General features: G+C 42.2%; 1 protein-coding gene, 1 long non-coding RNA gene and 1 other non-coding gene across 10 annotated transcripts in view; 2 read left to right on the top strand and 1 right to left on the bottom strand.

Moving 5' to 3' along the window:
• The window catches only part of disp1 (dispatched homolog 1 (Drosophila)), a 306,264-nt gene extending 287,164 nt beyond the window's left edge, over positions 1–19,100 (bottom strand). For all 8 annotated transcript variants that reach the window (XM_059645135.1, XM_059645138.1, XM_059645139.1 and 5 more), the window contains exon 1: positions 18,978–19,100. The gene's annotated coding sequence lies outside the window, so the exon portion shown is untranslated. The remainder of the gene's footprint in view (positions 1–18,977) is intronic.
• A 777-nt stretch (positions 19,101–19,877) lies between these two features.
• Positions 19,878–21,880, top strand: part of LOC132209522 (uncharacterized) — a 42,057-nt gene continuing 40,054 nt past the window's right edge. Inside the window, exon 1 of the long non-coding RNA XR_009445651.1 lies at positions 19,878–19,994. This is a non-coding gene — a long non-coding RNA (uncharacterized LOC132209522). The remainder of the gene's footprint in view (positions 19,995–21,880) is intronic.
• Positions 20,289–20,370, top strand: trnas-gcu (transfer RNA serine (anticodon GCU)). The gene has a single exon. It is a non-coding gene; the product is annotated as a tRNA-Ser (tRNA).

The raw sequence follows: 21,880 nt of genomic DNA, 5'->3' as shown, positions 1-21,880 counted from the left end.
AGGCTTACTACAGTGTTCCAGTGAATATCAGCACAAGTTGGAACAGCAACACCTCATTTTCTGCTTGGGAACGCTGCAAACTGCTGGACTCAATATTCAGTTCAACGACTTTAAGGCCTGAGCATCTTCTCCCTAGTAGTTACTCCAACCCCACACACCATGCCTTATCATCACAATGACTGCTGCCACAACACCCATCGTCATCCACTCTCCATATGGGGTCTATCTCCTCCAAACGTTTACCCTTTCACCCTCCCCTAGCATATATAACAATGTCTTCACAGCCACTATCAGTTAAGAAGGAGGATCAAAAACAAATTTGCTGGAGAGGATCAGCAGACCTGGCAGCATCTGTGAAGGAAACAACAGAGTTAACGTTTTGGGTCCGTTGACCCTTCCTCAGAACTCAAAAGAAGGATCACCCTGGACCCGAAACATTAGCTCTGCTTTCTCGCCACAGATGCTTCCAGACCGGAGTGTTTCCAGCAATTTCTGATTTTGATTCTTTTATATTAAGTGGTACATTCATATTTGCTTCACATGTTAGCACCCTTCAAGTTGTTTGTTTGCAGTAAATTAAGATAGACAGTTGAATCTGGGGGTTGACTTTCTAATTTAAACGTTTAAATCAGGTGGTGGAACCAAACAGTAGAATTAGCATGGGCCTGCTATGTGTGAAACAAAATTTGGTAGGAGCTGCAATTGCAATACCAATATGCTTACTGTCCCTGAGCCAGGCAGCACAGAAAACAAGAACTATTGCACCACTGGCACTGCTTGTTTTCTCTTTCTCCATATGTCCACTCTGAGATTCTACCCATAACCATTCCATTCTTAATTTACCAGGTTGGCGAGGGAGTTCGAAAAAGACAATTTTCTATTCAACCCACACTACCGTGACTCCTTAATAACAGCAAGGCTGTGCCCACTCCTGGATGTTTTTATCCATTATTTTTCAATTGCCGTTATTTTTGTCTAATGCAACTTCAAATACAATTTTTGTCAGAATTTGACCAAACACAAATTCAATACCCCAAATGTTAAAATAAAATCACAGAATCCAAATGTTCACAGCAAGGCTGTGAACAGATTAAAAAGAAAAGAATGAAGATGAATACTGCATACTACTGGAAAAAGCATGCCAGTAGTGCTCAAAACTGTTTTCTCAGCAGTACTGTGGTATTTTTAGATATCCACATTAAATACTAAATTGTTACTGGAGATGCACACACAGACTGCCCAATTTACAGCAGACTTGACTGTTAATTACATAGGTGGAAGCCCTTGATCTTATTTGAAAGATAAATCATTAGTTGAAGAAAATCAAAATACAACCTTAAAAGCCACTGAGAAAGATCACAGATCATTGGTAGACAATGGTGGGTGGCAAGGATTAGAACTAATTTTGCATAAGACTCTAAAACCCACATGCATTGAGATTTCGTGAACATATTCCTTTAACCTACTATCACCTATTGTTATTGTTTTCCTCTTCTCCTCCTACTCATCGACAAAAAAACACAAGAAAAAGAAAAACTGAACAATCACATCTGTATACCAAGAGGGTTGTTAAACTTTTTGTTATTATGTGGCTAATCATAGAGTTACACAGCATGGAAAGAGACCTTTCGGTCCAGCTCGCCCACGCCGACCAAATATCCTAAAATAATTGCGTCCCATTTGCCAGCATTTGGCTCATTTCCCTCTAAACTATTCCTATTCATATGCCCATCCAGGTGTCTTTTCAAAGTTGTAATTGTCTCAGCTTCCATGACTTCCTCTGGCAGTTCGTTCCATCACACACACCCTCTATGTAAAAAAGTTGCCCCTCAGGTCCCTTTTAAGTTTTTCCCCCTATCACCATAAACTCGTGGTCTCTAGGTTTGGACTCCTCTTGGGGAATAGGCCTTGGCTATTCACTATCCATGCCTCTCATGATTTTATAAACATCTATAAAGTCACCACTCAGCCTCTTCCAGGGAAAACAGCCCCAGCCTATTCAGCCTCTCCCTATAGCAGAAGCCTCCAACTCCAGCAAAATCCTTGTAGATCTTTTCTGAACACTTTCAAGTTTAACAACATCCTTCCTATAGGAGATACACCAGAATTGAATGCAGTATTCCAAAAGTGGCCTCACCGATATTCCGTACAGCTGTAACATGACCTCCTAACTCCTACATTAAATGCACTGACCAATAAAGGCAAGTATACGAAGCAGCTTCTTCGCTACCCTGTGACTCCACTTTCAAGGAACTATGCGCTTGTACCCCATGTCACTCTGTTTGGCAACACCCCACTCCCCAGCTTTACCATTAACTGTCTAAGTCCTGCCCTAGTTTCACACGCTGCATTACTTAAGAAAGGTTGCTAGAATCAAAGATAATAAAATGTGAGGCTAGATGAACACAGCAGGCCAAGCAGCATCTCAGGAGCACAAAAGCTGACGTTTCGAGTCTAGACCCTTCATCACAGAGGGGGATGGGGTGAGGGTTCTGGAATAAATAGGGAGAGAGGGGGAGGCGGACCGAAGATGGAGAGAAAAGAAGATAGGTGGAGAGGAGAGTATAGGTGGGGAGGTAGGGAGGGGATAGGTCAGTCCAGGGAAGACGGACAGGTCAAGGAGGTGGGATGAGGTTAGTAGGTAGGAAATGGAGGTGCGGCTTGGGGTGGGAGGAAGGGATGGGTGAGAGGAAGAACAGGTTAGGGAGGCAGAGACAGGTTGGACTGGTTTTGGGATGCAGTGGGTGGAGGGGAAGAGCTGGGCTGGTTGTGTGGTGCAGTGGGAGGAGGGGACGAACTGGGCTGGTTTTGGGATGCAGTGGGGGAAGGGGAGATTTTGAAGCTGGTGAATGTGCTCCTGAGATGCTGCTGGGCCTGCTGTGTTCATCCAGCCTCACATTTTATTATCTTGGATTCTCCAGCACCTGCAGTTCCCATTATCATTGCTAGAATCAAAGGTGTTTTCAAGTGAACGGTTTATTCAACACTTTAACAGCTATATATAATTGATTTAGTACAAGGTCCACGCTGTTGCTCCTATTTTCTGTGTATCTCAATCATCTGGTCATCATTACATGACTACAACCTTGGCTTACAATTTACAAATCAAAGTACTGATCCTCTACTTCTTCCCCTGCAGCCCCATCCAAAGTTTTCTACTCATTGATACGAACGTACTCCTGCACGGTTGTCTTCTTCCTTCTCTGCTGACTTCCACACCACACCACCGTGCCATTTCTCCAATTAAAAGGCTGCCATCCTGAAAACGGACACTATCCTGCCCTGAGATAACAAAGTGTGAAGCTGGATGAACACTGCAGCATGTCAGGAACACAAAAGCTGACGTTTTGGGCCTAGGCCCTTCATCAGACAGGGGGATGGGGACAGGGTTCTGAAATAAATAGGGGAGGAGGGGGAGACAGACCGAAGATGGATAGAGGAGAAGATAGGTGGAGAGGGGATAGGTCAGTCCGGGGAGGACGGACAGGTCAAGGAGGTGGGATGGAGGTTAGTAGGTAGGAAATGGAGGTGCGGCTTGAGGTGGGAGGAGGGGATAGGTGCGAGGAAGAACAGGTTAGGGAGGCAGGGACGAGCTGGGTTGGTTTTGGGATGCAGTGGGGGAGGGGGAGATTTTGAAGCTTGTAAAGTCCACATTGATACCATCGGTCTGCAGGGTTCCCAAGTGGAATATGAGTTGCCGTTCCTGCAACCTTCGGGTGGCATCATTGTGGCACTGCAGGAGGCCCATGATGGACATGTCGTCTGAGAAATGGGAGGGGGAGTTAAAATGGTTCGCGACTGGGAGGTGCAGTTGTTTATTGCAAACCGAGCGGAGGTGACTGCTTTGCAGAACACCTCCGCTCAGTTTGCAATAAACAACTGCACCTCCCAGTCACGAACCATTTTAACTCCCCCTCCCATTTCTCAGACGACATGTCCATCATGGGCCTCCTGCAGTGCCGTGATGATGCCACCCGAAGGTTGCAGGAGCAGCAACTCATATTCCACTTGGGAACCCTGCAGACCGATGGTATCAATGTGGACTTTACAAGCTTCAAAATTTCCCCCTCCCCCCAATGCATCCCAAAACCAGCCCAGCACCTCCTCCTACTGCATCCCAAAACCAACCCAGCTCGTCCCCGCCTCCCTAACCTGTTCTTCCTCCCACCTATCCCCTCCCCCCCACCTCAAGCCGCACCTCCATTTCCTACCTACTAACCTCATCCCGCCTCCTTGACCTGTCCGTCCTCCCCAGACTGACCTATCCCCTCCCCACATATACACTCCTCTCCACCTATCTTCTCCTCTATCCATCTTTGGTCCGCCTGCCCCTTTCTCCCTATTTATTTCAGAACCCTCTCCCCATCCCTGTCTGATGAAGGGTCTCAGCTTTTGTGTTCCTGAGAAGCTGCTTGGCTTGCTGTGTTCATCCAGCTTCACAGTTTGTTATCTTGGATTCTCCAGCATCTGCAGTTCCCATTATCACTGATCACTATCCTGCCTTGGTTGTTCAGTTGACATTCTTGGCGATGTAACTGCTTTGAATTGATATGTTCCCTGAAAATATCCTGTTGTGGTGTCGGATCTATTTCTCTAAATCAAAATCTTTATATCCTTGGTGGCATTTTAGCAACTCCTTTGCTGTTCAACAACTTTATTAATTATTCTAGTTTATGTTGTTAATTGCAATCCTATGACATTATCAGAATTTTCTTCTGCATACATCCTCTACACTTCTTTCATAGTCACAATGCACCTTGTTTCTGTTCCTGTTAATTATCTAAATACATTGCAAATTTGTGCTCTCTTTCCACCTCATTGAATATAGCACCAAATAAGGAATAACACTGCCCGTAGTCCAGTTAATGATGCATTGCTCACTAGTATGTTTCATAGTGCAGGATCATAATGAGTTAGAATTTCTGATGAGAAGAGCTTAAAGTTCTTTTGTTAATTTTTGTTCCATCATTATGTTTCCACCTGTTTTAGGATTGTTACAATGGTTCATTTCATAATGGTAATTTATGGTTCATTGTGCAAGTGATCAGGCCATTTAGACCTGGTGATTGTAATGAAGCAGATCGAATAGATGATCTCAGAGTAAAAGATCCCCTGGATATCAGTGGCCATAACAACATAGAATTTAGCATTCAGCTTGAAAGGGAGAAACTCAGATTGAAACAACTGCGCTAAACAGAAATAAATGATATAGAGGTGCCTGTGTTGGACTGGGGTAGACAAGACCATAAGGTCATAAGACATAGGGGCAGAAATTAGGCCATTCAGCCCATCGAATCTGTCCCGCCATTCAATCATGGCTATTATAAATTTCTCAACCCCATTCCCCTACTTTCTCCCTGTAACTCTTGATCCCCTTGACATCAAGAACCTATCACTATCTTAAACATACTCAATGACCTGGCCTCCACAGCCTTCTAGTGGCAATGATCTCCACAGATTCACTACTCTCTGGCTGAAGAAGTTTCTCCTTATCTCCATTCTAAAGGGTCTCCCATTTACCCTAAGGTTGTGCCCTTAGGTCCTAGTCTCTCCTGCCAATGGAAACATCTTCCCAACATCCACTCTGTCCAGACTGTTCCATATTCTGCAAGTTTCAATTAGATCCCCTCTCGTCAAACTCCATCAAGTATAGACCCAGATTCCTCAAACGTTCCTCATATGTTAACCCTTTCATTCCTGGGATCATTGTCATGAACCTCCTCTGGATCCACTCCAAGGTCAGTACATCCTTCATGAAACAAGACCAAGATAGCTCAACATTTTAGAATATTGTGAGCAATGTTGAGCCCCAAGGAGATAGCTGAAGAGATTGTGGAGGCATTAGTGGTGATCTTTCAGGAATCACTGGAGTCATGGAGGGTCCCAGAGGACTGGAAAATTGCTAATGTAATCCTCTGTTTTAAGAAGGGGGTAAGGCAAGAGACAGGAAATGAAAGGCTGATTAGCCTAATCTGTGGTTAGGCTCAACATTGCTCACAATATTCTAAAATGTGGCCTGACCACAGCCTTATAAAGCTTCAGAAGTACAACCCCACCTTTATATTCTAGTCCTCTCAAAATAAATGTCAACATTGTATTTGCCTTCCTAACTCAACTTACAAGTTTAACTTAAGAGAATCCTAGACTAGGACTCCCAAGTCCCTTTGCACTTCAGATTTCTGAATTTTCTCACCCTTTAGAAAATAGTCAGCGTCTCTAATCTTCCTTACAAAGTGCAAGACTTCACACTTTCCTACATTGTATTCCATCTGCCACTTCTTTGCCCACTCTCTAAACTTGTCTAAATCCTCCTGTAGCCTACTTGCCTCAATACTACATGCCCTTCCACCAATGTTTGTACCATCTGCAAACTTAGCCAGAATGCCCTCAGTTCCTTCATCTAAATCATTAAATGTATAAAGTGAAAAGTTCCCAACACTGACACTTGTGGAACACGACCATCCTGAGAAAGATCCTTTTAACACCACTCTTCGGCTGTCTGGCAGAAAGCAATCTTCTATCCATGTCAGCACCTTGCCTCTATCACCATGGGCCCTTATCTTACTCAGAGGCCTCCTGTGCGGCACCTTCTCAAAGGCCTTCTGGAAATCCAAGTAGATAAACATCTGTTAGGTCTACTTTGTCTAAACTGCTTATTACCACAAGGAATTCTAACAGATTTGTCAGGCATAACCTCCCTTTGATGCAACCGTGTTGAGTTTGCCCATGTACTTTCAAGTATTCAGAAATCTCGTCCTTCTTAAATGGACTTCAAAATCTTACCACAGGTTAGGCTAATCAGCCTTTCATTTCCTGTCTCTTGCCTTACCCCCTTCTTAAAACAGAGGATTACATTAGCAATTTTCCAGTCCTCTGGGACCCTCCATGACTCCAGTGATTCCTGAAAGATCACCACTAATGCCTCCACAATCTCTTCAGCTATCTCCTTCAGAACTCTGGGGTAAAATCCATCTGGTCCAGGTTATTTATCCACCTTCAGACCCTTCAGGTTTTCTAGCACATTCTTATTGGTTTCAGCCAGCATACTCAGTTTTGCCACCCCCTCCCCAACCCCCGCCAACTTTCGAATTTTTGGAATATTACTTGTCTTCCACCGTGAGGACTAGTGCAAAGAAAAAAAATGAAGCCACCTTTTTCATTATGCTAGTTCATTTTTTTCTTAACAGGGAAGGTGTTGTAAAATTGGGAAGAGTATTTGTGGATTGAGAGACAGAAAGTTAGAATTTGATGTTGGTAAAATGCTAGGTGGGAAAAGTATTGCATGGTCCCTTTAAAAGATCATGCTTTTTTTTATGCTTAGAGATTTTTTAAAAATGTCCGTAAGCAGCAGCTTGAAAGTTTGCAAGTGCAAGAGAGCACCCCAATTGAAACATTTGTATCAAAAGACAGTACAGTTCAAAGGCCAAGCAGCAGTTTACCAAGACAAGTTTTTGAACTTAGCCATTCAATTTGAACCAGGAACTTAGATACCTAAAATGGATATGACATCAAGGGTATAAAAGAAGGGGGCAGTTGAATAAAACCACAGACTTAACAGCTCCTACGCTCAAGAGAGAGAAAAAAAAAAAATCGCTGCCTCTCACAGTCTCGTCTATGTCTTAGAGAAAGCACCATCTTAATAACAAAGGTACCAATGGTACAACTAGTGAATATTACTGACAGAAGAATTGCCAAAAGAAGGTACAGAGCATTCTGGAAGACACGTAACCTGGTGGTAATTTTGAGAGATCATGTTGTATTTATTGGAACAGCATACTGTTAGAATCTTGTTTTATGTGGAACAGTAAGTAGTTAGAAGGGATTTATTATGTTTGTTAATAGTTTAGTAAATTTGCTTACAATTAGAATTAGATGAATAAAATTGTTACTTGTTATTTGTGGAGTGAGCATCAGGGATTTATTTTATTTAACCACGAGAAGTTGCTGAAAAGCAGGTTACACCACTTTTCACACTCTTTTTGCAGATTATAGGGTGAGGTTCTCCTCTTTGAGTGTTTTGGTTTTAGTTCTCAGGGGCGGAGGTCAACCTCCATTTTATAACGCAGCATCATGGTGAAGTTGTCCAGAAAATGCCACTTAGTCAGTTCTTATTGAAAGAGCAAGAGTGACATCACAGAAGGTCTATAAAAATCAGTGGCTACTAAGAAACTGATGTTAGAAATTATTGCTACAAAATTATAAAAGATAAGGAATACTTTTAAGCACCAGAAATAAGTGGAAGTCAGGAGCAATATAATAGGGGTCCATGGGAACTGTAAAAGTCTACAGGTTGTATCTGGAATGGAACAGGGCTAACATCCTTGCCAGGAAGTCTGCTGGTGCGGTCAGGGTTTAAACTAATTTGGTCATAGGAATTGGATGTGGAGGTAGAGTAAGGGGTTGATGCACAGATAAATATAGATGAAGAACCAAGTCAGTCTCAAAGACCATGCCAATATAGTCATATTAAGGCACCGGGGATTTATTTCAATGAATGGAGCCTTGCAAGTAAGGCAGATGGGTGGAGGGTGTTAATCATTGCACGAGGATGTAATGACATCGCTATTACAGATACTTGGGTGAGGTATAGACAGGATTGCCAACTTAATATTGCAAAGGCATAGAATCTTTAGGTGAGATTGGAGGTTGTGTAAAAGAGGAGATGGTATTAATAATGCTGAAGGAGTCATGGTTGCACAAAGGAGGGACGATATCATAATATCTTAGAAGGTGGGCACAAATCACTTTGCAGAGGGTATACTATAGATGCCCAGACTTTCAGGGAGAGATGGAAAGACAGATGTATAGGAAAATCTCATAGAAGTGTAAAGATAATAGGATAACATAGTCAGGGATTCAATTTCCCCAATATTAACTGACGTGGACAAAGTATGAAAAGTTCAATGGGGACAGGATTCTTAAAACGTATCCAGGAGGGCTTTTCATACAAGCACACAAAGTCTTACAAGAGACGGGGCCATGCTGTACCTAATTTTATGGAACAAAACAAGGCAAGTAGTAGATATGGCAATTGGGGGGGGGGGGGTGTGGAGCGCAGAGCATTATGGTAAAAATGACCATAATTCACTAAGATTTAGGATAATTCTGGATGTGAGTTTGCTCACTGAGCTGGAAGGTTAGTTTTCAGACGTTTCGTCACCATTCTAAGTAACATCATCAGTGAGCCTCCGACGAAGCGCTGGTGTTATGTCCCGCTTTCTATTTTAGAATAATTATAAATGATCTGGAAATAAAGGTTCAGAAATGGACGAAGGCCAAATTTAATGAGAGTAAGACAAAGGGATCATAATGGGAATGCATGGCAAACATTTTCCCATAAAGCATGAAGCTTGGAACAAAAAAGTGCTGAGAAATCTGAACGTGAAGGGATGTACAGGATTGGATAAGGAAGGAAAACAAAGCACACGGTAGATACTAATGAGTGACCTGGAGGAGAGAACGTGCAGCAGGTTACTTAAAAATAAATAAGTAGAACAAAGAGTGAGCATGAAAAAGCACTGGTGGAGAACATTAAAGGAAAATGCAAAGGCATTGTGTAAGTATATTGAGGGCAAGAGAATAATGAAGGAAAGAGTAGGACCTATTAGGGACTAACGTGGAGATCTGTGTGAGGAGCTGGAAGACAGCCAATGTTTTAAATGGGTACTTTGCATCCCTATTTATTGTAGAAGAGGTCAATAGAGAGTCTAGGGACCAGAGAGGAGGACTGTGACATAATTGATCACATTAGCATCGAAACAGAGGAAGTATTAATGGTTTTAGCAGGCTTGAAAGTAGGTAAATTTCCACACTCAGATAAGATGTATCCAAGGTTGCTGTGGGAGGCAGGAGATGAAATTGCAGGGCTCATTAATTTTCAAAACCTCTGTTGCCACAGGATGCCAAGAGATTAGAGGTCAGCTATTGCAGTACTATTATTCAAGGAGGGTGGTAGGGATAAACCTGGAAACCAAGGCCAGTCAATCTCACATCAATGAGCAGAAAACTATTGGAAAAAATTCTGAGGGATTAAATTACTCTTTACTTGGAAAGGCAAAAATTAATTGCTGGAAGCCTGACCAAAAAGTGAACTGAACCAGCCACATAAGCAGTTCACACGTTGGAGTTGGGCAGTGAGAAATTCACCTGACTTTCCAAAGCCATCACCATCCATCAACATCTGCAAAGCAAAAATCAGAAGTGTGCTGACGCACTGTCCACTTCCTTGAATGAGCGCAGCTTCAGCAACACTCAGGAAAGTCAATCCCATCAGGACATGGTTGCCCTTTTCACCACCTTAAACATTCATTGCCTCCACCACAGCATACAATGGCAGCAACACGTACCACCCAGAGGATCTACAGCAGCAAGTCACCAATGCACCTCAAGTCCACAATCTGTCACCAAAAACAAATCGTAAACATTGCAACAGCATCATCTTGAAGATTCCACACCTCTACCTCAAGTCACACACCATATCATCGTGAAGGAACAATCATTGGGTCAAAATCCTGGTAATCCTTCCCTAACAGCATTGTCGGAATCCTACACCATTTGCAGCTGCTCGAGAAAGTGGCTGTCTTGTATCAACAGCAAATAGAGGTGGACAATAAGACTGGCTTTGGCAGGGGTACAGATATCCCATGAACAATTTATTTTTTTAAAAAAGGTTTCAATGTTAATATTTACATAGCACTGAGGATTGTCTGGCAATGGCAGAAAATTACAGTAGTGTGTTATCAGCAGACATCCAGATTGTAAAGTTATTCATAGGCACAGAATCAAAATGTAGGAACTACCAATGCTGGAGAATCTGCGATAACAAGGTGTAGAGCTGGGTGAACACAACAAGCCAAGCCGCATCAGAAAAAAAATGTCAAGATGACTTGATGGGGGAAGGAGGTTTTAACGTTGCTCTGTTGTTAATGCAGGGGCTGAGGGTCATCATCATTATCATCACCATCATGTGTAGTTGTGGTTGGAGGGTTAGGGCGAAAAATAGTTAACCCGGAGGTGGATGGCTGTGGTTCACTGTCTTCTGATTACTTCTTGAAAGCTGGCTTAAAAAATACAGTTTTTACTGCTTTGTCCTTTTTCTTCTTTCATGAAGAAGCTGTTCATAGGGTGCCAAGTAAGATCTTATTCCATAAACTGCTACCTGCTGTGTTCTGCACTGTAATCTTGTCCTCTAAGGGCTACAATTGCTTCTCAATTTCCCTCAGGATAGAAGACCAAACAGAAGTGGAAAGGTCTTGTAGTACTGCATCCTGGACGACTTCATTTTTATCTCCAGCTTCCACTTCCCCCTCAGCAACAAGTTGTTGTAGATCAGCTGTAAAGAGATCTTCACTGTGGGACTCAAGCAGCTCTTCAACATCCTCACTCTCCAATTCCTAAAATTCAACTTGCTCTACAAGATCAACACAATATTATTTGATTCTTGGGAGCACCTCTAACAGATCAAAGCCTTTAAAAGCTTTAAAAATCTGGGAGAAGCTTCTGCCAAACTGCATGCGAGCAGTCTGTACTGGCATCACCCCTGGCCTCCATAATAACGTCAAAGATCTTCCAAAATCAAAGAACACTATCCTTATTCCCCTCAGTGGCTGCAATCAGCTTCTTAACATGCGCCTTAAATAATAAGCTTTAAAAGCTGCTATTGCACCATGGTCCATGGGTTGAATGAAGGCGCAAAGTCTCTTTCGAAGCTAACATTGCGCATGCTCAGGACAAAGCTTGCAAAACGATCATGTGATGTTGACAAGTACTCCTCCACAGACTGATGGAATCGTGTTATAGCAAGCACAAGTTCGCATTTTAGAAAAAGCATTCCCCTATTTGTCAGTCACATTATAACCAATTTGCATTGCCGGAACACATGTTATAGCAGAACCGACTATACTATATGCAGTGCTGGTGTCTTTGTCATAGCAAAGATGTTAAACTTGAAAGGGTTCAGGAAAGATATACAAGGATGTTGCCAGGGTTTGAGAGTTTGAGCTACAGGGAGAGGCTGAAGACTGGTGCTATTTTCCCTGGAGCTGAGGATGATCTTATAGAGGTTTATAAAATTATGAGGGCATGAAGTCCAAAACTAGACAGCATAGGTTTAAGGTGAGATAGGAAAGATTAAAAAGTGATCTAAGGGGCAACTTTTTCCACACAGAAGGTGGTGCCTGTATGGAACGACTGCCAGAAGAAGTGATGGAGGCAGGTACAATTACAATAAATTACAACAGGCATCTGGAATGGTACATGAATAGGGAGGGTTGGGAGGCTTATGGGCTAAATGCTGGCAATGGCACTAGGATTAATTCAGGATATTTGGTTGGCATGGACAAGTTGGATTGAAGGCTCTGTTTCCATGCGTACAGCTCTTTGACTCTAAGTTCAAGTGCTTCCTTCAAAAATGAGAAACAAGGTGTCATTTAAAGTGGAATCTAGCTAGCTATTTGATATTTGCTAGCTTAATGAAACAGAAAGGTCAACTTCCAGTGGACTTCTCTTCCCCGTGTTTGCAGGTTTTGGCCATGCAATTCTGCAGGAAGCAATTATCACTGTAATAGCCATTGAACATTGCGGGCCAAGTATAAACATACAGTGATTGAGCTTAAATCAAAACAGGGAGCAATGACTTTTCCCAATGACAGGCAAGGACAGCGTTATTGGTCCACCTACAGAGACAGTGTTGTTGTCACCTTGCTCCTGAACCTCTCAAAACTATAGAACATAGAGCATTACAGCACAGTACAGGCCCTTCGGCCCTCGATGTTGTGCTGACCTGTCATACCGATCTCAAGCCAATCTAACCTACACTATTCCATGTACGTCCATATGCTTGTCCAATGACGACTTAAATGTACTTAAAGTTGGTGAATCTACTACCGTTGCAGGCAAAGTGTTCCATTCCCTTACTACTCTGAGTAAAGAAACTACCTCTGACATCTGTCCTTTATCTTTCACCCCTCAATTTAAAGCTATGCCCCCTCGTGCTCGGCGTCACCATCCTAGGAAAAAGGCTCTCCCTATCCACCCTATCTAACTCTCTGATTGTTTTATATGTTTCAATTAAGTCACCTCTCAACCTTCTTCTCTCTAATGAAAACAGCCTCAAGTCCCTCAGCCTTTCCTCGTAAGACCTTCCCTCCATACCAGGCAACATCCTAGTAAATCTCCTCTGCACCCTTTCCAAAGCTTCCACATCCTTCTTACAATGCGGTGACCAGAACTGTAAGCAATACTCCAAGTGCGGCCGCACCAGAGTTTTGTACAGCTTCACCATAACCTCTTGGTTCCAGAACTCGATCCCTCTATTAATAAAAGCTAAAACACTGTATGCCTTCTTAACAGCCGTGTCAACCTGGGTGGCAACTTTCAATGATCTGTGTACATGGACACCGAGATCTCTCTGCTCGTTCTCACTACTAAGAATCTTACCATTAGCCCAGTACTTTGCCTTCTGGTTACTCCTACCAAAGTGCATCACCTCACACTTGTCCGCATTAAACTCCATGTTCCACCTCTCAGCCCAGCTCTGCAGCTTATCTATGTCTCTCTGCAACCTACAGCATCCTTTGTCACTATCCACAACTCTACCGACCTTCGTGTCGTCTGCAAATTTACTAACCCATCCTTCTACACCCTCATCCAGGTCATTTATAAAAATGGCAAACAGCAGTGGACCCAACACCGACCCTTGCGGTACACCACTAGTAACTGGTCTCCAGGATGAACATTTCCCATCAACTACCACCCTCTGTCTTCTTTCAGCAAGCCAATTTCCGATCCAAACTGCTATATCTCCCACAATCCCATTCCTCCGCATTTTGTACAATAGCCTACTGTGGGGAACCTTATCAAACGCCTTGCTGAAATCCATATACACCACATTAACCAGTTTACTCTCATCTACCTGTTTGGTCACCTTCTCAAAGAACTCAATTAGGTTTGTAAGGCATGACCTTCCCTTCACAAAACCGTGCTGACTATTCACCCAATCAGCAGTAGTTTTACAACCTCACCACTACAATATTCTTTGTGAATGATGGCAAATAACCTTTTTCATAGTTTTCATAGGTATCTTAAAAGTAGAACTAGCAGACTGAAGTCAGCTATAAATTAGATTCGTTTACATTTAAAACCTAAGCTACCAAGGATTAATACGAGACGGCTTGCAGTTCACAGTTATTATTTGTTCATTATGCATCTCTTACTTTGTGGTTATTGTTTTGGCTGTGGTGAAAATAAGAGGCGAATCAAAAGCTCTGTTTGTCTCAAAACGTTACACTACACTGAATAATTTCTATGAATTTCTGATGAAAACTCTTAACTGTATATTCAGATTTACCATTCATTACATACTCAAGTGACATGAATGAAGACAATAATACGGACATCTCACTGTCTACTAACTGAATTTCCAGTTTCAACCAACACTTCACAGACTAATTAAACCAAAGAGATGAAAGAAGATAGCAATGCACAATTTAGGACAGAATTTGAGACAAGGTGGCCACAAGGTTAAGGCAATGGTCAACTAATCCATTGTGCTTTGCACACATGGGCTTAAATCCCAATCTCTTTGCTATTTCTAGCAATTTGGGGCAGCACAGTGGCTCAGTGGTTAGCACTGCTGCCTCACAGCGCCAGAGACCTGGATTAGATTCCACCTTCAGGCGACTGTGTGGAACATTCTCCCCGTGTCTGCGTGGGTTTCCTCCCACAGTCCAAATATGTGCAAGTTAGGTGGATTGGCCATGCTAAATCACCTTGTAGTGTCCAGGGATGTGTAGGTTAGGCGTGTTAGCCATGGTAAGTATGGGGTTAGAGAGATAGGGAAGGTGGATGGTCCTGGGTGATATGCTCTTCAGAAGCTTGGTGTGGACTTGTTAAGCCAAAATGTTTTCACACAGTAGGGGTCCTTTGAAAATGTCAAGGCATTTTTTCAAAGGGTTTTCAAAGTAATATATTTGCATTGAATGCTGTTAAGACAGATGGGAAGATTGCAGTGGCCCCACTACTTTACCGAGTTGCACCAATATATGAGCTGTCCAAAATAAAGGAAACTTTCACCAGGTTTTTAATGAACTAGAAAATAAACTATAACAATACAAAACATTTCTAAAAGTCAGTAACAGAACTGGTTAAAATCTAAGATATAATTCAGAAATAGAATGAAATCCCTTTTAATCCCACCACACAGTCACATTGTACTATAAACAAAGATTCTGCAGAGATGATATTTTGAAAAAAAAGGGTAAAGGAAAAAGAATTTCAATAGCCAATGATGTGAAAGAAAGACAGAATCTGACAAATTCTCACAGTAGCTTTTGTTGATGAAATCAGATTGCTGACAAATGAAGACTGATGAAAGATTTTCCAAACAATCAAATTTAGGAAAATCAAATAAAAACCCAAAAGAACTGCGGATGCTGTACATCAGGAACAAAAACAAAGTTGCTCTAAAAGCTCAGCAAGTCTGGCTGCATCTGTGAAGTTAAAAACAGCGTCAACGTTTCGGGTCCGGTGACTCTTCCTCAGTACCACTTCAGTCACCAGACCCAAAACATTAACTGTTTTTTCCCCTTCGGAGATGCTGCCAGACCCGCTGAGCTTTTCCAGCAACTTTGTTTTTGTTAGAAAAATCAAACTTGGACAGGATGGTGGCTCAGCGCTTAGTACTGCTGCCTCAGTGTCAGGGGCCTGGGTTCGATTCCAGCCTGAGGCGACTTTCTGTGAGGAGTATGTTTATTCTTCCTGTGTCAGCAGGGTTTCCTCCCTCAGTTCAAAGACGTGCCAGTTAGGAAGGTTGGCCGCGCTTAACTGGCCATAGTATCCACTGATGTGGGTTAGGTGGATTAGCCATGGGCAATGCAGGGATACATGGTGGGGGTAGGTCTGGTTTGGATACACTTCAGAGGGTTGGTGTGGACTCAACAGGCCAAATGGCCCACTTCCACACTGTGAGGGTTCTATGATACTAGAAAGTAGCCACAGTTCAGCTTCTCAGGATTTACAAGGTTATCAAAACGCTAAGATGTGGAAACTTTATCAGGTTCCTGACTACTTCAACAGAGAGACAGAGAGATTTGCAGCTTCACAGCAAGCTTTGAGATTGTCTTCTTCTGACCCCCTGGGCTTTTGAAATAGAACATCAATATCAGAAAGAGTTGGTAGATAACAATCAGAGAGGACCCCCAGGTTTTCCATCAGTTTAGAGCAACACAAAAAAATCCATCTCTTATCAGGTAAATCTTTTGGAGGAGATTTTTTTTAAACCAAAGTTATTGAATTTTTGTACTCAGCAGGTGAATCACAACATTCGTTAAACTGTTGACCTTATTTTCCAAGAAAGCGCAAACTCCCTTCTCCCTTTATTAATGAAGAAAGTGTCCAAACAGTTCCATACACCACCACTGTTCACGTCTCTATGAACATAGATGTGTAATCCCAACAACATACAGAACCAAAAGCAGCCCATTCACTCAGTGTTTTTGCTCCATTCAAACCTTCTTCTGCTCCTCATCCCTAATACTAATCAGCACAACCTCTGATTGTGAAGTGTTTTGACCCAGACAATAAAGAAAACATGGAACTTGACAGGTTCAGGTGAAAAGCACAGATATCTTTACAAAGGGGAATCAAGGTAAATATGAGGGATAAAACATTAGGAGATATTATGGTACAGTGAGATGAAATCCACACACACACACACACACACACACACACACACACACACACACACTTGTTGGACTAAATAGAATTTACAGCAAAGAAACAGGCCATGTAATTCTATATAATATACCAAGACACCACGCAGATAAAACTTCAAAAAAGCTGAGCCAGAAGGAAAGACTTGGAGTCAATGAAAGGTTGGACAGAATTTTAGGTTTTTTCAAATCATAAGTGTCAAATAATTAGAAATCAAGTATTGAAATTCATTAATACAACGTGTTTCCTGTAGTCAAATTTTGCCTGTTTTAATTCATGAATGGTTTCCTTTAACATGATCATAAAAGTTGTTAGACTCAAGAAAAAAGATAGCTACAGTTTAGGAAGTAAAGAAAACTTCTGAAAAATACAGAAGTTATTTGTATTTTAACAAGATAAAAGTTAGACATTAGCTTGAATAGGTTAAGGCATCTTTTGGAATTGTTCTAAATAAGGAACAACTGAGGCCCTACTTCAGTGATATACATTACTATATATTCTCACAGTCTGGCTCCAGGCAGCCTAGCCAAACAATAATAAAGCACTCGGTGTGGAACTTCCCACACTCTCAGCTTCTTTATCCTAAGTAAATAAACAGAAGATAATATTTCCAACCCATTTGAATTACTATTTAAAAAAGCTAAGGCATCTTCATACCACAAACCAGCACAGTTACAAAAGCAGGAAACTAAAACTATCCACTCTCCCATCTTTGTCCCGTTAAATATAAACCACAATGTTACTTATCATTTAGGATACACAAGAATCTTACTATAATTTGCTTTCAAGCTACTTCCTTAAAACAATTTAGAATCTGAGCTGATCACTTGTCAGATATCAAATCTTTAAAAACTTAAACATATGTTTCCCTCACAAATCATATAATTTAACTATCAGCCTACAGGGGCTTCTACAGACAGAAGTTCTAATAATAGAAATTTTTCTAGACTTCCATTTTTCCTTAGGTATTTAAAATTATTTCTTGACTGCTTCCCGAAATGGAGAGTTCAATCCCAAACTAACTGACAATGCGTTAAAGATTACATCAAAATCTAAATTACGCTAACAATTTTTGAATATAGGTTAATGCTTGGCTTATATGAACCCATTTACAATAAGCCATAATAGATAAATTTAACAGAAATAAAAATCAAAGAGTGCATCGTCATGAAAATCTCACCATACAGGGAGATGCAACAGTACGGCAATTTGAAGGATGCATCAAAACTCTGAATGGCGGTTTGGATTCCACTTTAAAACTATAGGATTACTCATCGTTTAGTCGATACCATCTACCAGGATCCTACATTGGATGATTTTCAAGAGTCTGAACCTCTGCCTAATATACAAAACTGACTCGAAAGCACGAAAGGATGGCTAGTGTGGAAACTTAAATGTGAATAAGAAATGCTGAATACTACGACTCAGTAGTCAGAATCTTTCTCTGCAACTAAACACGTTTAATGCTAAATGTTGACATCCATTTCTAAAATGGGATAAAATCCATTTTCAAGCATTAACTTATCCAAGCGAGGTTTGGAACTATAAGCTATATAATATAAACTCATGGCTTTCTCCTGATATACATGACATGACAGAGATAAACAAAATCACTAACAGGTCGAGGCGAATTTCTTCTTAGCAATATTTATATGACCTTACCATTTAAAATGCATCCATTCTCATGGACATCTGACGCGTTGACAAACATTCTTAAAAATAACCTCTGATCTGATGAAATACTATCTTAAAAAGTGTCCTATAAATTGCACTGCACGTCTCGAGAATTATATTTAAAGTTCGAGGCTGACACCGCACTGTTTCACTTTAAGCCTCATTGCCTTACAAAGGTGAATTGTCGTGACAAATTTGGAGAATGAACAGCTAAGATCGGTTCACTTGGGTTCCAACACTTCGAGTTGTTTCAATATTGGTCCCATAGCAACAAATCTGTGCTTCATTCATACTTAAATGTTGGAAATATTGAAAGTTGATGCAGAAACATGCAGTTTGGTTTCATTAACACATAGCGCCGCTAGACGAGTGGACATAGATGTAGGGACGACTACAGTTTGTTGAGTTTTGTTTTTAAAAACCTCAATTGTAATTCCTTCATTGAAGGCCTGGTTTGAGATCTGTACAGATCAGTAATTGGGCGCAAAGGCCACCGACAGGAAGAACTTTCATCGTCCCTTTCCTTCAGATGATGTAAAGGAAAAAGTTCTTGCCCAGCCGCAGAGCTGCAAGTGTTTCTCTCAGAAACATACCTGAGGAGGGAATGGTCGATGAGATTCTGAGTCACACAGTTTCTCTCAAGTCTCTCTTTCTTCTACAATCTTGTGAGTGAGATTGTGTTTACACCAACAATTCAACGGTCCGGGCGCACTGCTGCCCCCTTCACCCACCCCCCTCCTCCTCCTCCACACCAGCCGCCGCCGACACCATCGAGATAGAAGGCGGCGCAAGATAACGGCCACCAAAACAGCGCTGCCACCGCCGCCCGCCACTCAACCTTCGTTTTGACGTTTCACTCAAATCGCCCTCAAGCGCCCTCGCTGGCGGAGACACCCCCTTCCCAACAAGATCATGGGAGGTGGGGGGGGTTCCACATGATTGACGGCTTCCTTATCCACTCGCAAAGGTGGTCGTTCGGCTGTTGGTTTCGATTGGTTGATGGCGCAGCAGCCTACGCCAAAGGACCGCCCCCTTCCAAGCCCTGCCCCCTGAAACACCGACTCCCGCGATACCCCGCCCCACGTTTTGATTGACTGCAATATCCACCGATGGTAAGCGGGATCTGTCCTTCGTCCGGCGACTTTTGACCAGTCCGGTTTGACGTGACCACTCAACTCATCTCACCTTCTCGCGTCGATGTTGCAACCGAACTTGATGATGATGTGGATGACGCCGCACCTTCCTAACGAGTGACAGCGACCTGGACTAATTCGATGGAGGGAACCGGCACGGCTAGTAGCCAATGAGAGAGGGAACACTGCAGCTAGAGGCCAGCCTCCTGCACTCTCCTTTCCTCCCCACCCCCACAACCGCCAAATTCCCGCCCCAAGCACCATGTCCTCATTCAGCCCTTTCCCTGTCTGCCCCGCCCCCAAGGCTCGAGAGTGGGCCAGCACGCGAGGGAACCCCCATTACGATCCAGAAACTTCCATCTGAGGAAGACTCTTCCTTATCCGTTACTGTCACTCAATTTGGTGCTCTCGGGCAACTTTTCATTCAGGATCGAAACGATCTTGCACTTTCTGGAGGAGTTGCTGCTTCAAGCTGAGGTGACAGGCTCTCCTTAGTTGAAGACCTGCTTTGAAATTTATAGAAATAAATAAATCAGTCAAATAGATTCTCCCTTCCCCCTATAACCTGCCTGTGCTCGGAGATGTTAATACATATCGGAACAGGTGGGATTTGAACCCGAGAACTACCTGATCCGAATGTAGGGATAGTGTTACTGTCCGGGGCCTGAGGCCCCAACGCTTGGGTTGGGCCAGAACCCGAAAGGATTGCGCTGACAGACGCGCTCACTTAGTCACTGCAGGAGGAAGTAGGCCGAAAGTGTATCACCGTAAGACGAGGTGGCCGAGTGGTTAAGGCGATGGACTGCTAATCCATTGTGCTCTGCACGCGTGGGTTCGAATCCCATCCTCGTCGAAGTTTTCAAAAGTGCAAGTATTTCTATTTTCGTATTCGAATTGATCGATCTTACCGTGAAATTAAATTGTAGTCTCGTGTTTTTTTATTTTTAAAGTAGTATTCCAAGTTGGCAGCGAGCATTCGAGTGAGCTTGCTGAAAATCGTCCCGACTCGTTTCAGACAGGTTCCCCCACCCCACACACACTTTGAAACTGCACACCCAAAAGCGAAGAGTGTTTATCGTATTTCGGAGTGTTCTGTCGGATTCTTTGTTTTAAATTTCTCGTTGGGGTAAAATAATATTGGTTGGGACAGTGTGCAATCCCTGTAATAGCGCTGGAGGAAGTCAGAAGTTGTGTCAGCAGTTATGTCAGCTTGGCCGCTCGAAATCTATCTTAATTGGCACACGCCAATATTAACTACCATCCTAACGAAACAACAGCAAGTGTTGTGCAAGACTGTCTAGCCTTTAAAACGTAACTGCTGTCGACACGCACTGATACAAATTCCATCTTTTCAAATTGAAACCCGAACTTTGACAAGAGCTGGGCAGGTCATTTCACTCATCTTTGACCATCCAGAAATAACCGACTTTCCCGTTCTGTCATCCAGCATTTTGTTGCGCCCATCGCACTACAACGGTTTAATTTATTCTGCATGTATCTTTTCTATTTCAAACGATATTTTAAGAGTTACTACGAGGTCATTTCTCAGTCAATAACTTCCGGTGGTGAAATTTCAGGAAAAAGTTGCTGCTACGATGAACACTCAAACTGGATAAGCGTCAATCTTGCGCATGACTTTCTCTCATTGGAAAATTTATACTCAAAGTCAGAACAGCTTGTAGTAGGTGAATCAGCCCAGTGACCCTTTTTCCTTATAAACTCTACCCAGCTATAATTAGTACAAGAAACCTTTTTATCGTCGACTCTGCCAAAAAGAAATTGGCACGAAGTCATGAGAAAGTAACGAAAAATTTAGTCGGAGGCAAATTTTAAGGAATAATTTATAGAAGGAGTGAGTGAACGGTTTAAAAAAAGTTGAGAGTAGCTGCTGAAGCCACCAATTTGTGGGATGTACAGGTGACCCGAATTGGAAGAAAAATTGTAATCCCAGAGGAATTTGAGAAATTAACAAACCATTCAGGAGACATATTAGAAAGCACTTGTACACATAATGAATGGTAGAATTTTGGAACTTTTTTCACGAACAGCAGTTGATGCTAGATTAGTTGTTAATTTTAAATTTCCTTAACAAAAAAAACTCTCAAAGGTACTAAAGGATATAGACCATAGGCAGATGTAAGATTGAAAATGTTATATAGTCCCGATAAGTACAAACTATATATTTTACCATAAGAACAGTAGGCCATTCAGCCCCTTCACCCTGTTTTGCCGTTCAGTGGAACCATGGCTGACCTGAGGCCTTTTCCTGCCTTTGGCCTATATCCTTTAGTACCTTTGCTTAAAAAAAATCTATCTCAGATTTAAATTAACAACTAATCTAGCATCAGCTGCTATTTGTGGGA

This window comes from Stegostoma tigrinum, chromosome 4 (assembly GCF_030684315.1).
Source record: "Stegostoma tigrinum isolate sSteTig4 chromosome 4, sSteTig4.hap1, whole genome shotgun sequence".
Classification (NCBI taxonomy): Eukaryota; Metazoa; Chordata; class Chondrichthyes; order Orectolobiformes; family Stegostomatidae; genus Stegostoma; species Stegostoma tigrinum.
The sequence above is the reverse complement of the archived record's forward strand: the minus strand, read 5'-3'. Positions and strand labels throughout refer to the sequence as shown.